Source organism: Thalassophryne amazonica, chromosome 21, assembly GCF_902500255.1.
Source record: "Thalassophryne amazonica chromosome 21, fThaAma1.1, whole genome shotgun sequence".
NCBI lineage: Eukaryota > Metazoa > Chordata > Actinopteri > Batrachoidiformes > Batrachoididae > Thalassophryne > Thalassophryne amazonica.
The window spans coordinates 34,602,120-34,618,682 of record NC_047123.1 but is presented as its reverse complement, the minus strand read 5'-3'; the positions used below and the strand labels follow the sequence as shown (position 1 = coordinate 34,618,682).

The window sequence follows — 16,563 nt, the reverse complement described above, 5'->3', positions numbered from 1 at the left end:
TCCATATTAGATTCTCTGTGGCAAACAGGAGCAACCAAGACAAAAAGAAGAGACAATAACAAGAAAGATTAGAAACTCTGGAGCCGAGAGAGCTCATTAAACTGAGTTTATTTTGTCAGAAAAACCAAATTAAACACCAGTAAAATGATAATGTTAGAGATAGAATGACTTTACTTCTCAACTGCACAAGCACGCCTGCAACAACTATGTTAATTATCCCCAAATGGGTGACAGAACCATATGGGAGCTATTACAAGTGTGTGTGTGTGCGTGTGTGTGTGTGTCCACGCAAGACTAGTTATCAGCAGACGCTCAGATTTCCTTCATAACTGTGATGTACCACATACGTATGTGCCCTGCCATGATTTGTATTATAAAATAACCACTTTAAAAGTGAACACACAGCCAATTTGTCATCATAAAATGTTTCTGATTTCTACTGGTTTTCTGAACATCATGACATTTGGTACCCCTTACTGGTTTGAGGCATCCAGTGTAAGAATAATGAGAACTGACACATTTCAATAAAACCACCAAAACAGAGTCATCTGTTCACTGAGATTATCTGAAAAAGGTTGGAAAGCAGTGGACATAAACTTCTAATCTGCACAGTTTGTGTTTCAGTGGTAGTGCTTTACTAAGTGGCAGAGACTTTACTTGATTTCTCATGGGAAATTTTCACAAACATAAATCATGATCACAAACTGAAAATCTGCATTTTCCTCCTCTGTTGTTTGTCCTCACACAATGTCACAAAACCTCTGTGTCGAATTACACAACAAAAGGTCCATGGTACACCCAAAAAAACTGAAACAATAGGTGGCATAAAAATTGTTGGTGCAAAATATTCTGTATTGTCAGTGATCAACTGCAAACAAAACCCTTCTTTTGTGAGGAATTTTGTGTTTGCACTTCTGTGCAAGCCATGGATCCACCCCCCACCCACCCTTTGATCAGTCAAGGTCAGGATCTAGCAAGAACCAAAGAGCCACTGTTTATTGAGGTGTGCAGTGTTGGCATCTCCACTACTCTCTTTTTTTCTACATCTCTGTTTGTGCCCATCTATATCTGTCACACTCGATCCAGACTAACAGAGGCCTTTCAATACGTCCCGAGTCCAAGCCAGTGAGTGTCACCGGCTTGCCAAGAAAGTAATCACGCTGAGCAGTCCTTTGACACCGAGAGGACAAATTGAACCATTCGTTGTTCATATTAAAGCAGTAACTCTCCCTCTGGGGTGAGACAGGATGGGGGTTAGACCACAGACAGAGACCACCATTCTCCTCAGCAGCACATTTTCATCTGTGCAGCGATGTCGGCCGTTCATGTCAGCGCTAACGCCCATGTGTCTCCATCACTGCAAGACATAAAGCCTCCAAATGCCATCTGATTTGGAGCGGACTTACAAAGTGGCCGTATCATTTTATGTGGTGTGTGAATGTCCAGTTGATATCCATTCTGTCAGTGTGTGGCATCAGTAATCTCCAGTGATGATGACCGAGCCGAGATTCATTGCACTACCCTCTCCAGCACCATCAACAAGGTCACATCCGATAAGGTAAAAAATGTGGGAACTCTGGGAAAATGTCATAGGATATTAATGTCAAAGGAAGTCAATAAAGTCCTGCACGGTATAAGAGAGCTTTTATGCGATACGTTCTCCTTTTCAAGGTGAAATGATGAAGTGATACCTCTTCTGTCGATATCCAGGATGCGGCTGTTTGTCTTGTGATGCACTTTGCTAACTTACAGATTCACTCCACTCTAAAATGTCCTGTTTCTGATGGTTACGTCTTCCGGCATGCTTATGTTTTACGACTCGTTAATGACAGACGACCACGGTTTGTCGTGAAACGCTTTCCTTACAATCTGATTTCCCCAAGTTAAATTTTATGCATCCCAAATTTTCAGCCAATCACAACTAAGCCCAAATGTAAACATACATTCATTTCCCCCCAAAACGTTTACACACAGTACCCCATAATGACAATGTGAAAAAAGTTTTTCTTTTTATCTGATTTGCAACTCCACACAAACTGTGGAGTTGCACGAAGGCTGTAACATAACAAAATGTGGAAAAAGTAAAGTGTTGTGAAAACTTTCTGGATGTGCAATGAAAATGTACTTGTAGTGACTTTTATCTAGACTGCTGTATTTATGCTGAGAATGATGTAAGGGCATTAGGTGGAGAAAATGTTTGTGTTGAACACAATAATGATGTCATACAACTAATAATCTTACTGTATATGTTAAGTAGTGTAACCCCAACAACACCGATTTGGGGGTGATAGGGTTAAAGGTCAAGATCACTGCAAAAGCTGTAAACACAAATTGCTTGTGAGCACCGCAACGTCTGCTGTAGTAATCCAGTGGATATGTATACTACATACAACAACTTTGTTGATTTTATAAAGTCAGAGGGCAAAGAAGGAAAGGTCACTGGAAGTTTTTTTTTATTTAAATGTAAAATATGTGAGTAAAGTCCCAGTGTTTACCATCAACTGAGGGTTTTGAACTTGTACAATGTAGAAAAATGATATTTATCCAGAAAAAAAATATTGCCCTCTTGTCAAGTTTGGGAAGATTGACTTGTCCAGGAAAGTAATTATTATTAGTTTTTTTTTATGCCCTATCAGTAAAAACTCAGTTTCGCGATTCAATATGGTAACAATTTTAACTTTGTTCTGAAGGTTAGAGCCTTAACACCAACTTTTGAACATCTGGCTTACCAGTCCAGTGTGTGTGTATATATATATATATATATATATAAATTTTGCAGAAGCAGATTTTGGGGATTTCTCAGTAGCTTATTCATTAGCTTTGGAGAAAAACCTTTAAATATTATTAGCAGATAGTTATTTGGTATACATTAAAATGGTGCTGGAGAGTCTACTTAATGTATCCAGAGAGTATTCACAACACTTCCCTTTTTTCCATATTTTATGTTACAGCCTTATATCTCCAAAAAAAGAAAAACTTTTTTCACATTGTCATTATGGGGTATTGTGTGTAGAATTTTGAGGGGAAAAACATTAATTTCATCCATTTTGCTTAGCGTAGACAGGTGGGGGATTGTTTTGAAGATTTCATTTCATTTCGAGACACTCGATAAATCAATTAGGCATGTATTTTGGGACTTTGTTATGAGACGACGCCAAGGAATTGCTGTTTTAATTAGCACAAAAAGTAAAGCGCTGTGAAAACTTTCCGGATGCACCGTAGAAATGAAAATGTACTTGTACTGACTTTTATCTAGACTGCTGTATTTATTCTGAGAATGATGTAAGGCACATTAGTTTGTTCCTCTGCCAGTTCCCACAGTGTCACACAATTTCATTTGCCAAGGCCTTTAATTTTACAGTTCCCTCGTTGGCTGTCGAATCCTATGGAAGCAAAAGTACGCAGTGGACCTGCACCAGGTTGGCTGATTTCTGCACCTCTCAGGGTGCTATCAGGGAGTTGGGGATAGTTTAGCTACCATGATATAGTGATATAGTGCAGCACTGAAAAAGTGCTGTGGTCATCCAACAGCACAAATGTTGCACTCGGCACACCTTGTGCACGTCTACACGCACATCAATTGCTAGTTTGTTTAGCTAATGCAGACTGTGATTTTTCTGAGGTGAGACGTGTCAAATACTTTGATGTCTCGGGATGAGCAGAATGAGCGGCAGGGGTGGGAGAACCGATCTCACGCTTAATTAATGACAGCTCCACAGAGACGCACCCGCTCCGCAGACGCGTTTCATTTTCATTGTCTCTGCCTCTCTTGTTCTCGGCCGCTCTGCAGGCGGCTGGGCGTCACCTGCTTAGCGTAGACAGGTGGGAGATTGTTTTGAAGATTTCATTTCGTTTCGAGACACTCGATTAATCAATTAGGCATGTACTTTGGGGCTTTGTTATGAGACGACGCCAAGGAATTGCTGTTTTAATTAGCACAAAAGCAGGTGAAAATCATATCTGCAAAATTCAGTGCATCCTGGTGGGAAAATGTACCACAGCATAAATAAAATTGGAAAAACCTAAAAGAAAACACAGTGGCCTTTAGCTACTCACGGCTAATCAGTCAAATATTTCAGTATGTCTACTTTTACGACTGAGGGACTTACAGTTTGCAGAGCTTCTTCAGGCTTCTTCAACCCTTTTGCCCAAAGTGAAGTCTGATGCAGACTGAAGAATGAGTTAGAAATTCACCGTAATGCGGCTTAAATGTGTCGGTGCCTCGTCATCTATGTGCCTTCATGAATATCAGAAGGGGTCTGAGACCTGGCATTAGATATGTCAACTTGCTGGCATCATCTGACGCTCACGCCCGCAGTCTTGCTCTCAAAGCCGGCGTATCTTCTGCTGTGAAGATTTAGCTCGAGTCATCTTTCTGTGTTTAGCAGTCAGAACATTTCTTTGATCGTGTGCCTCACAGAGGGATGACGAATGCTAAACATGTTAGCGTTAGCTGCCTGAACTCTGCTCATTCCCGCCCACAAATGCTAACATGATGGAAAGATAATGCTACCTGAACAGCGTTCTCTAACGTTCTCTATTCCATTATCTTGAATATTTAGTAACGGGGCATGCAGCAGAGCTCTGATCCTTGACTTTGAAGTATTTTAGTATATTACCACAAGCTCAACGAAGTGCATGTAGTACATGTATCAGCACAGTTGTACACTGTGCCCACATTTCAGTCGGGAGGACTCAGTTTTTTATTTTCTTGATTTTTGCTGACATCTACTTCAGAATTTAAAATCTAGTCTTTATTGGGATGGTTGGGAATGAGTTACTGCCTTGAGTCAAAGAGTATATTTTGGTCTTTTTTGAGAATGACAGAAATATTAATCGAAAAAGATTAACAGTTTTGGCCACTCAAAGAGTGGAGGTTGATTCAGAAGATGCAACTCTGTTTACCCCTTGATTTACATTCCAACCCTCACCTGTAGTTCCGAGCTTTGGGTTTGGGACTGGAAGAACGACATCAGTGATCCAAGCTGACAGCCGAAAGAATTTCAGAGTCAGTTACATTTCAACACAAGGAGTCAGTTGTGGTGTTATAGGTGTCAGATTTGGGAGGCTCCTGGGTGCTTGTGTTTGGTTGAGTGGCCTTCAACAACATGGAGGAAATCCAGAGGGTCAACCAAAAAAAAAAACAGAACCCGTAAAAATTTTAATAAATCCTGCAAAGGTCCAGGTTGGGGAAGATGATTGGAACAATTGTCTTCCCCAACATGTCTTGGTCAACCAAGGAAAATACATTTTGCCCGAAGGCCTGTTTCGCCAACAAGTCATACCATATGGAGCATAATTGTGATAGAACACAACTTGTATGCAAAGCAACCAAGATAACTGAAACTTTGGAGAATGATTGTACAAGGACTGAAGTTTAAGTCCCTTGTAGGATTTATTATTTTTTTTTAGGGGTTCTGTTTTTTGGGGGGGGCACCCTGTACTTGGGGATAGTTTCTCCTACAGTCTGATAAATCGAGGAGTCTGGTTTTTTGTGTTCAACTGTATTTTCAACATTTACAGAAACACAAATTGACTTTTAAGTCAACTTTGTCATTGAGACACTTTTGCCTTTTTACAAATTAACATCAAACAGGTAAAGACAAAAATAAAACACAATCCTATTGATTGCCAGGTAACCAGTAATGGAAAAGTCAGTCTTAGATTTCCCTTTGAAGGAACCAGAAATGTTTGGAAGCAGCCAACAGATTAGTTTCATAGACTGAGAAGGTTGAAATACAGTGAGCCTCACTAAATCTCAAGCAGGTACAGCTTGTTAGGTGGCTATTTAAGCCTTTCAGCTCGAGGAACTTCGGGTGAACCAGACAGTGTGGTTTTATGCTTGCAGGTTTCATCTGTAAAGCGGTTTAGGGAATACTCATTTATGCAAGGCCGTCTATCATGGGAGATCAGTGTCTTCATGTTCTCAATTAACTTGCGCTGCTAGCCTGAGATGTTTGGGAACAATTAGGATGGGAGGCTGCAATCTACTGTACCACAGGGAAAAACGGCTGAGGAAGAGGCCCTGAATGAATAATTTGTACGGTTGATGTGTTAAAGAAATTGCTTGTGTTCATCATCTTCAACTGGCCTGGGTCTCAGGAGGCCGTGAAATAAAAGGTAAATTGTTTGCAGTTTAACTGATCTTTTTTTCCTGCTGAAAAATAGGAAACAATATGTTGGAATGCTTAAACATGCATTTCAAAAAATGAGACTATGTGGTTCTTGAGTGCAGATCTCTGGACTGAGTACAGTATGTCAAGGAGATGATATATTCACTCAAGTGATCCACATGAATCCATTGCATTAAATTCAGTATTGATGAACACAGACAAGAAATTTTTTTGCCAATTCTGAATTGCAAGTAAGTTTGTACTGTTGATCCCAGTATGTTAGCTAGCTATTTTGTGGAAGCAAGTTCTGTAAATATTTTGCTCTACTAAAATGTAAACAGCCCTATCTTGACCATCTAAAATGCAGTCTAAATGTTCTAAATGGATCAACTCCACTCTACTGTTTGCACATTGCATAATCATCCACCAAAGCTCCCTGAGGTGAAGCATTAGAGTGCTTCCTGTTAAATCTCCTCTTTCTACTCTTACCACCTGCTGTCATCTGTTCTTTCTTAAGGTGCCCTGACACTTACATGACTTTGATCCGCGCACTTGCATGCACATCGTCATGATGATCTCACCCGATGCGTTCCCAGCTGGACGCCGTGTTTTGTTCCACTGGCTGACACGCATTGTGTGCTGGACACTGCATATATAAAATAATTATTTTGTAGCGGATTAATAATTTTCTGTCCGAGTTAGCTGTTGAAAATGTTCTAATCACTTCTGGAATCATAGAGTAGCACTCCAGCTGCTGCTTTTCTCGAGCGTGTACATGCTGAACGAGGTGGAGAAAGCATTTGGAGCCATCTAAAAAGGTAATTATTTGTCATGTTAGCATTGTAATGGCTTGGCAAAACATTTGCATGTCCTTTCCTTTTTATGTGCAGCTGTAAAAGTATGTTTATGAGAGATTTAACATCTCGTTATAATTGTTCAGATGAGCTGTGCTCTGATGCGGTGCGGTGACGCAATCACTCACACTGTTCACTTCTTCTTTACACAAATTGATGAGCTGCATGTAGTGTTGGCAAATAGATCGTGCAGTGTTCACTACCACTTCATGTTTGTTGCACGACATTTATGCATGAAAGATTTTTTTGAACATTTCAAAATTCTCTTTGCGCAATTGCATGCACCAGCGCGCCTCTCGCGTTCAGTCTACACACATTAAAGATGAGTTTACTCTCCTGCATGACACAGTGCATGCAAGTGCGTGCATGAAAGTCGTGTAAGTGTCAGGGGGCCTTTACTTTCACCATCGCCACTACCTCCTCAGGACATCCTATTAGGAGACTGCACAGTGATTACAAATCTGCCAGTGTGTGTGGCTCATTAAAATGGCATGTGCACACGTACATGTGCACATTTCTGTGCATGCACGAGCCAAATTAGGCACGCAGACACAGTCAGACTTCAGAAATCAGTCAGCATTTTGGCTCAAAATCTCGTGGCTGCACAAACACACAGTGTTTTGAATGTGTGACGGTGAACACTCTCCCCCTACCATCAACATGACAAACTAATTCCAGCTCTGTCAGGAATTATCTGTGTGCACTGTCGCTGGAGTGTGCATGCAACGTTCACTTTTGATTCTTTCTATGAATTTTTATGCCGTTTGGTGTCGTCTGTGCAGGAGAATATGTACACTGAGCTTTTTCCATTACACGCCTCTGTGTGAACGTGTTTGTAGATGTTTGCAGTTTCATGTCTGCAGATGTGCATCGTGTGTTTCTGTGTGCCAGTTTAGGGCAGTTTGTCACTCAGTGTGGGTCATCCAGCAGCTGTAACTCCAAGGGTTATGAACCACAGGGTTTTTGTGTAATGGATGTCCCCCCGTGCCTCTCGATGTATCTTATAGATTCTCCAGGAATGTGTGCGTGTGAACCTGCTGTCTTGTCACAGCGGGGTATTCACAAACCAAGCGGCAAGCAAACAACACACATTAATTATACACGACCAGAGTGCCGTTTGTTTTTGATCTGACCGGCAGGACATCAGCACATGCAGACTCACTTCGTGGTGTGTTGCCTCCAGAGATGGCTGACTGGTTATAGCACAGGACACGTGCCCGACTGAAATCACAAACGTACAGTACATCGAAAGGAGGAAAATGACACAAACCAGACGCAACACTGTCGAAAAATGCTGCTTCTCCTGATACAAAGATATTAAGACCATCCACCCTTGTGGGGAGTAGTGCAGGAACATGGCGTGATGTGGTGTTTTAATGATCACAGTGACAGATGTGTTTATAACCTCAGCAGAAAGGCTGTGTTCAGGGTCGTGCTTTGTCACATTTGGTTTTTTTTACTGGCAGAAGGTCAAGGCATTAACACAGGTTGGCACCCAGCTCTGCTTCAGGAAATGTTGTAGTCCTGCCAGCTTCTTCGGGAACCTGACCGTCCATGCACATCTTGATAGTTTGAATTTCCAAATATGAGGCCATGGATCTCTTCCAGAAACCGGTGGGTTGTTTCCTCCAGGAAGGAAGTTAAGGGTAGACTGAGTCTGTTTTAGTCTGTGGACTGTCATGGTGCAGGCAGAGCTGAGCCAGGAAATGGAAATAGGAAATGTCGATATAGCCATTCCACAACTTTTCTAAATAGAACCATCTGCATAAGTGTTAAGATGTTATATTAAACATTATACAGACTTGTACCGACTTTTGTTGCACTGAATTTCGACTTTATGACCTGTATTTTCAATACAGTCTTCTGAAAGAAATTTTGATTGTTTATGAGAGGAAATGCATGTCCACGTGGATGTAATGTAATCACTGAGAGGTAATACAGTTTTTGAATCATTTGACATTTTGCACAGGTGCATACTCTCTTTGTTATATAACCCATCGAGCCTGGTTTCCCACCGGAAGTAATAACGGCCGATGTGGCTGCAGAGGGGTATGTTAGGGCGAACAGCGGAAAATAACTATAGTATATACATGGAAAAACCATAATTCAATTGCTTCAGTTGGTGACACATATATGAACTGAGTTTGTCCAGTTTAATTTAGCAAGTTGGTGTAAATATTAAGTGAATTTGGATCAGAAGCTTGACTCACAGCACAGGAGTGAATTTCTTGATATAGCTCAACTGTGAATATGTAGTATTTGTAGAAAGCAGAATATACAAAGAGAATGAGAGACATCTTTGCATGGCTTTTTCTATGCCTTTGCATGTGCAAACATAAAATGCAGTGTGGCTAAGAGAGCACGTCGTATTTAATTAAATATGTGCCCCAGCCTTTGATGTTCCACAGTAATAATGTGTTATGTTCCATCACTAAGCTGAGCTAACACAGCCCAGTAATATTCCAACTCTGTGGTCACAGAGAGTTGGTATAACAAATGCTTTTGCACTGAACACCAGTGAGCGAATGTTAATCGTTCATGTGTAGCAGTTGCAGCTTGGCATCCTAATGTGTGTGTAGGTACAAAAACATACAGCGGTGAGGGCTCAGATATCAAGCACATTTCACATAACTTCTTTGCTGGCTCAACTTTAGCTTTCATATTTAAAATAAATAAATAAATAAATTAGCCTAAATTGAATGCATAATTTGGTTTGTGCTCATTTGCAGCGGATCCCACGTGGGACCCTTTGCTAATTTGGGAAACATAAATCGGCTTGCATTAGCCATTGCATAAAGCCTACATTGATACGGTATTACAGCCTTGAAGTCATAATAGTCTTTGACAGTGAAAAATGCAGCAATACTGAATTGGATTGAAAAGGGAGATCAAAACATTTTCCATGAGAAGAGACAACAAGGTTTAATTTTAGCTGTTTGTTTTTGACTTCACACCTTGTGAATTGAGGCAGTCGCCTTTCTAATTGAACATTTGGGGTTCTGTGTTGATAGAGGGTGCATAACACAGAACACAGGCAGATAAGGCCACATAAAACTAGTTTATAATCCTTGACATCAGGAAAAACGTGACGAGGGAGGACAGATTTATTATTATTATTATTATTATTGTTATTATTATTATTATTAGTAACAGAATAAATAATACAGTTAATTTTTGAAGTTGGGAAATGAAACTTTTCACTTAGAACTATGACAAAACAAGCCTGACAGCTCTGCAATAGTTTTTGATTAAAATCCACCAAAAATAGGGATGTCATCCAACTACTCCTCAAGGAGGTGGGCCGGACCAAGCGGGCAGAACTACAGAGGAGGAGAAGGAGGAGAAGAAGAAGCGGACAAGGAAAAACTCATGTTGCAACCGTTGTATTTAGCATCCAAGCTACCTCCGTTGTCCAACATACCACATGCATACTGCCTGTAAATATCATGCATGCACAGGCGCCTCGTGTGTGTGTGGGGGGGGGGCTCACCCAGTACCATGGCTTCAGTTTCTTGGAAGGAATCATCCTCGTGTGTGTGGCAGTTTCCGAGCCCCGCTTGTAAACTTCAGCCATCTTCGGCCAAAGCATACTCGCCACCTAGCGGACATGTAAGTTTTTGCACGAGCTTTACCACGTCAATGAAATTCACCAAAAAAAAAATAGATGTGGGCTGATTTCGGCATGCAGATGGGGATGATAAACTAATACTTTTTTAATGGGGCCTAATGGGGTATGTTCAAGTTCCTTTTTGCTAGCAAGACAGTGGGTTGGGTTTATTTGCCCACAGCATAAAATCAACCAATAAACAGTCAGGATGTGTTGGAATCTGGTGCATTGCTCTTCAGAGGATGAACAGAAGTGAGAGGGTTTCTGGCGATGGCACGTGAATGTGCTGCATCAGGAGGCGCAAAACGCACAATGCTGCAAGTGCATTAACATCTGTAGCATCCACCGCTGTGCATGAAGGTCATTCAGTGCAAATTCTGAGTCTGTTCTTACAAAACTGAGCCCCTTTCTGCAGGATTTCTCTTGGGCGCAGGCATCCCGCAGAGACATCAACAGCACTATGGATAAAGGTCTGCAATAACTGAGGCACAGTCACATGACAGAGCATCATTAACATGTCATCTTTACAAATGGGTATAAGCTCCACCTGCAATTTATGCACCGCAGCTGCACATCAGCACATGCCCTGCATTCATATCCTGCTGGCTTAGAGTTTCATTGCCCTCATTTCCACCTGTGGACTGTGTTCTTCACATGGAAGAATTACTTTGATAAAATATTTAGTTGGCGTTAACACAAGTTAAAGCCAACTAATCATGTTTTATGAGGTGTTCTCATCCTTCTCATTGTCATGTAGGTGATCACGTTGTTTCTGGGTTGCTCTGCCAGTGTCTTCTTGATGATATAGTGAGACTCTTTCCATCCCGATCCTCTCCTGGCTCTCCTCCTCCTAGTCCATAGTCTCATCTTCTCTCATCCCCTTCCTTGGTCACGGCTTTCAGCACCACTCACCGCTGTAGTCACAGGAAATTCCTCACTTCCTCTTTGAAGAGAGACCAACAAATGGCAACACGAGCCATAACTCAGACTTGTAATCGGTGCTCCAGTTTCACCTGAGGACAGTCTGGATCCGCATTGACAGAAGAAGAAATTTTCTCCCATGTTTTTTTTTTTTTTTCCCCGTGCCCACCCGTGACACCCCTTTAGTCTTTTTGGCCTTTGTAAGCGTGCATACATTTGTGTGCAAGTTTTCTTGTCACAGGCCTCCCCTGATGACCTTGTACACTGCAGCTGGGGGGTGATTAAGGATCGGGACCAAAGACTATTTCCTTTTCCATTGGAAGATGAATGACCCTGTTTGAAAGTGGCTGCCTATGGCCTCGGGGCAATTAGAGTTTGCTGTGAGCCAGCAACCCTCACTGCTCTGTGTACAAAGGCAGGTCCTTGAAAATAAGAGAAATACTTGACATATAACCTAGTTTGCTGAAACCGCCATGCCACTCTGATGGGGAACAAATTAAATACATCCCCCCTCCTGCTCCACCCCCCAATAGGTTTTCCACACTTTCCTCCATCTTCATCCTGACCTGTTTCCATGACGACATCCAACTGACTTCAGCCAAATGCAGTATGGCAGCAGAAGAAAATTTTTTTTTTTTTTTTAATTGAGGAACTCATTTAGCGTGTGCCTTGATTCTGGAGCCCATTTGGTGCTGTAAAAATGGTATTTCCAATCCCTTCTCCACCACAGCGCCTGAAGCGTTGATGTTAATAATAATATCAAACATCAGGATCGCATGTTCTATTTTAACCATAGTTGTCTGTTTCTGCTATGTCCATCCAGCATCCCTCCATCACCTGTTGTTTTTTTATTTACTGACACTACATCGTATCTGTCACAAAGCAGGGTGCATGAACAAAAAGACTTGTGGCAGCCTATTGATAGAGATATGGCCCAGTGTCATCGATTCTTCTTGTATTACAAGCTTCTCCATTGTCGGCCTGTCAGAACCCAGATCGTGCATGATAATGTGCACATCAGACAGTCATCAATAGCACGGCAAAGCTTCTGCCATGAAGATAGCTATCTTATTTTGATACCAGGGCCGGCGGATTGGGAGTTGATGAGAAAGAAGAGATGGGAGTCACTTTGACCTCTGATTTCTGTCAGTTTCTGGCCCATTTCTCAGACTGAAAAATGGACCACTGTATCTGTGTCTATTTAACACGCGTGCATAACTGCAGTATGTCTCCAAGGCGACCAAGACGACCTGAGACAATGAGGAGGAGCCTTGAATTATAGCTCTTTGATATGTTGTCACTTTGATCTCTGGACGTGTGAACACTTTGGACCGACATGGCAACTGACTGCCAGGATGAGGCATGCAAGAAAAATCAGTGAGTTTGGGGTTCCGTCCCATTTGTCTGGAAAAAACAGTGCTTCAGGCATTGGTCACTTTGGTGTTGTCCATCTACCAAATTGGGTTTGATAGTAGGGTCTTAATGTGGATCTATAATGTTTTGTCTTATCCCTAATTCTTAAAAAGCTTCCTTTCTCTGGGTTCCTTTCTCTTCACCCTCTGGTAATAAAAGCACATGAAGAACATTTGTTCTGACGCGACACCACTTGGTGTACTGTACTTAAGTGCGTGTGCTTGGATATACTTCGTCTCGCACTGTCTACGCTCATATTTCATTTCATGTTTGTAACCTTGGGGCCGTGGCTGCGTTTTAGCCTTTATACTGTTTATACTGACCCAAGGGAAAGTACAGACAGTGGCCAACTACATTATGTATTTTCTTCTTCTCCCTGGCGAGCAGAAGCTGTTGCTGCGGCCTGAATAAAATATATGAGAATAAATATGAGGTGTTCCTAAGTGCAAAGTTAAGCCCGGCTGTATTCGAAGGGATAGAGGTAAATATTGGTCAGCAGTCACAAAGTTATTGTAATTTTAGATCATCCAATACGTAACGTTTCGAAAGGGACCACTAGTCCAAAGCACATAATTACAAATTCTTGTTTCGGTTGAATAAGTGCACTACACTTTTGTAAAAAATGTGATATTGTAAATAAGCAATGATGGCTTGTTACACAGGTATTCTGAGGGGTTTTAAACATTCATATTACACCTACGTACAGTAGGTGTAATACAATCCTGCTTCTTGGACCCACGAGTGCTGCATATTTTCAATTTGCTCCTGATTTGCATGAACACTCAGGTGTGTTCAGCCATTCAGCAGCAGCAGAACACACCTGATTTGGTTCATGATGTGCGTCTAGAGCAGGGAGAAATGGAAAACGTGCAATATTTGGGGTCCCGAGGATGAAGTCACTGAATCACCAAGAATTCCTATTCCTAAGATCTGCCTATTTATTTTTTTTAGATTTCCTGAACAAAAGTAGCCCAGGGTGTTCAAATAACCTCTTCCACCTTGTTGTGGCTGGCGTGCCTGGCTGGCTTTTGTTTGTCTTTTGGTTTTCCTTCCAGGTGGTGCGCATTTGGGACTGAGTGGCTGTGTAGCTGAGTTACCAAGACCTCACCCTGATCACCTGAGGCTGATCAGGTGTGGCTCGTCAGGACTCACAGCTGTGGTGCATCTACACGGATTGGAACATGGTGGCATTTAAGTCTGGAGTACACAGTGTGTATTTGCCAGAGACTCGACCTTGTGACCAGACGGGTGAGATCGTCGTCTCTAGAGCCATCTCATCATCAGTGGATGCAGAGAACGTCCAGGTTTGATGCACGGTCTGTGAAAGAGGAGGGGGTGAGGTCTCACGCTCGTCAGCACACTTCCTGAGGTACGTTTGGTTTTGTGACTAACATTTATACAGTCAGTAAATGTGGTGTCCCTCACACCTTATTATATTGAGCTGTATGTTAGTCATTTAAATCAGCTTCCACTGCAGTGGAGTTTTGTGAACGGGGTGTTCTATGCCTGCAGGGTGGGAAGCTGATTTGCAATTAAGCCAGGAAGTGTTTGCTGTTTGTACACCTTTGAGTGGTCTCTCTGTGTGTTGAGTGTGGACTCACATAATGATTTCTTCTTTCACAGACTCGGTTTGTCGCGGCCACCTGGGGGGTGTCGGCAGGGTCCTTGGGTCCGAACAGTTTTCTGGCTCCGGACCGTTAGCGCTGCTGGGAGCGCACCGCAATCCACCACGCCAGACCGCGCACTCTTTTGTTGTTTTCGTATCACTTCACTGTTATGTTTGTTAAACTCTGTTATCCTTTGTACCGTGCTCTGCTTATTTTATACTGGATCCTTCAAACGCTGGTCGGTTCTCCGGGCTGCGTCCGACACATAACACACCTCATGGAAAGGTAATTAATGCAAAAAGCCAGGATTTTATATTTTTTCTTTTTCAAAAGAAGAAATAAATGACAGTAATGAATAAAACAGGGTTGCTGAGTTTGAAGTTTAGTGTTGATTATTGCTGCAGCCTCTTTGTTTGCTCTAAGGTCAGATCTGACGGGTGTTCTCGCGCTCCATTCAGCGGCTGGAGTAATTGCAGCTTCGTCCCTTAATGGTCTCCACATTGCTGCAGGCTGATTCATAGACGTCAGTCCAGAATTCTTGATGAAACGCCACAGAGGCTTTGTTGAGACGGATGAAGTCGAGACTCTCCGTTTTGTTTCAGCACCATCAGGTGTAAGGAAAACCGAACACTACGTGTATCGAGACTGGTCTTCGCGGGAGGCTGTCTGTCCTCATCGATCGCCAGTGTGATCGTTTTAGGTGATGTGCTGAAGTGGTCAGAGGTAAATGTTCTTTTAATGAAGTCTCTTTATTGATTTGGCCGTGGCGTTTGTTTGTGGGGGGTGAAATTTGAGCAGAATTTGGCGGCGGCGGAATCAGGATAATTAGCCGCAGTACGCACGGCCTGTGAGCTTTTTGTGTGCAAAAAAAAAAATAGTAGTGCATGGAAGTGGAAGGCACGCATACACAAGAAACCCAACCACCCAGACGCTTAAAAATGATGAGAACATTTGTTGAGAATAATTACCCCAGAAAAGAAATCACTTTGCTGCCAAAATATATCCCACTCTGTGTTATGGAGATTTAGACAGAGAATTGGATCTCCCCAGCTGTGAAATCACTTTTTGTAGTCCCGCTGGCCAACCGCATCATTACGCCGCACCTCGTTGTAGGCTCCCGTCACTGCACGCACATGCAGTCTATGCCTTTTCCACTCCATGTGCTCCCTTTGCATCTCGCCTTACACCATATGCTATAATCGCCAGCTCTGGTACGCCGAGAAAAGATTGTGAGACTTCATTGGTTCTCCATTAGGCCAAATGCAGAAAAATGGCAGGCGAAGACCCTTTATGAGAAGTACTTGAATCTGAGTTATTGTGACGAACAGAGGTGCATTGTGTGTTTTTGAAAACGAATCATTTGCGCACCTAGTGGATCTACAAATGTCAAACATCACACTTCAGAAGCTCTCTTAAATTTCTCCGAGTGGAAGCAGAGCGGCTGCGACGAGAGCTTCTCTAAACCTGCAGATGATTTTCAATCAGACAGAAAGTGCAGCACGTCCTCGTGCCATTTAAATGCAACCTTTACAGTACCTGAGCTGAAGTGAGCAGGCAGGCGGCCGCGCTTTTTAATGTGGAGACACTCAGAGTTGCTGCACTAGATGATTTTCTCCTCGCAGTACATCTGCAGCTGTTTGGTCCAGATGGCGCTGAGGTTCGAGGGATGTTTGCAGCTAAGCTTGGGGCTGCTGGAGCGGACCGACTGGCCCGCCACGCCTTCTTTATCTCGGTCACATGCTGATAATGGAATCCTCTGCAAGCTTTTGTGTAGGAGGAGCAATTCCTTTCCGCAAAGCCGTTCAAGTAATCGCAATTTAAATTCTACTCTCATAAATCGGTGAAAGTCACTGAGTCCATTAACTCATAATTATTACCTCTGCCATGGTCCCATCTCTCTGTGTTAGTTTGTTAACTGGATTATTCAAAGTCTAATGAACCAAGTGTCACAAAAATTTGTGAGAACGTTGGCTCTGATGTTAATTAGAAACCATTTCGTCACAAACGAGATCCACAGAAAGGTGCTGAGCCAGGAAACAGTTCTTTTT

General features: G+C 42.4%; 1 protein-coding gene across 1 annotated transcript in view; it reads left to right on the top strand.

Annotated features, from left to right (window-relative positions):
- Positions 1 to 16,563, top strand: part of LOC117502739 (neurexin-3b-like) — a 460,000-nt gene that overhangs the window by 420,445 nt on the left and 22,992 nt on the right.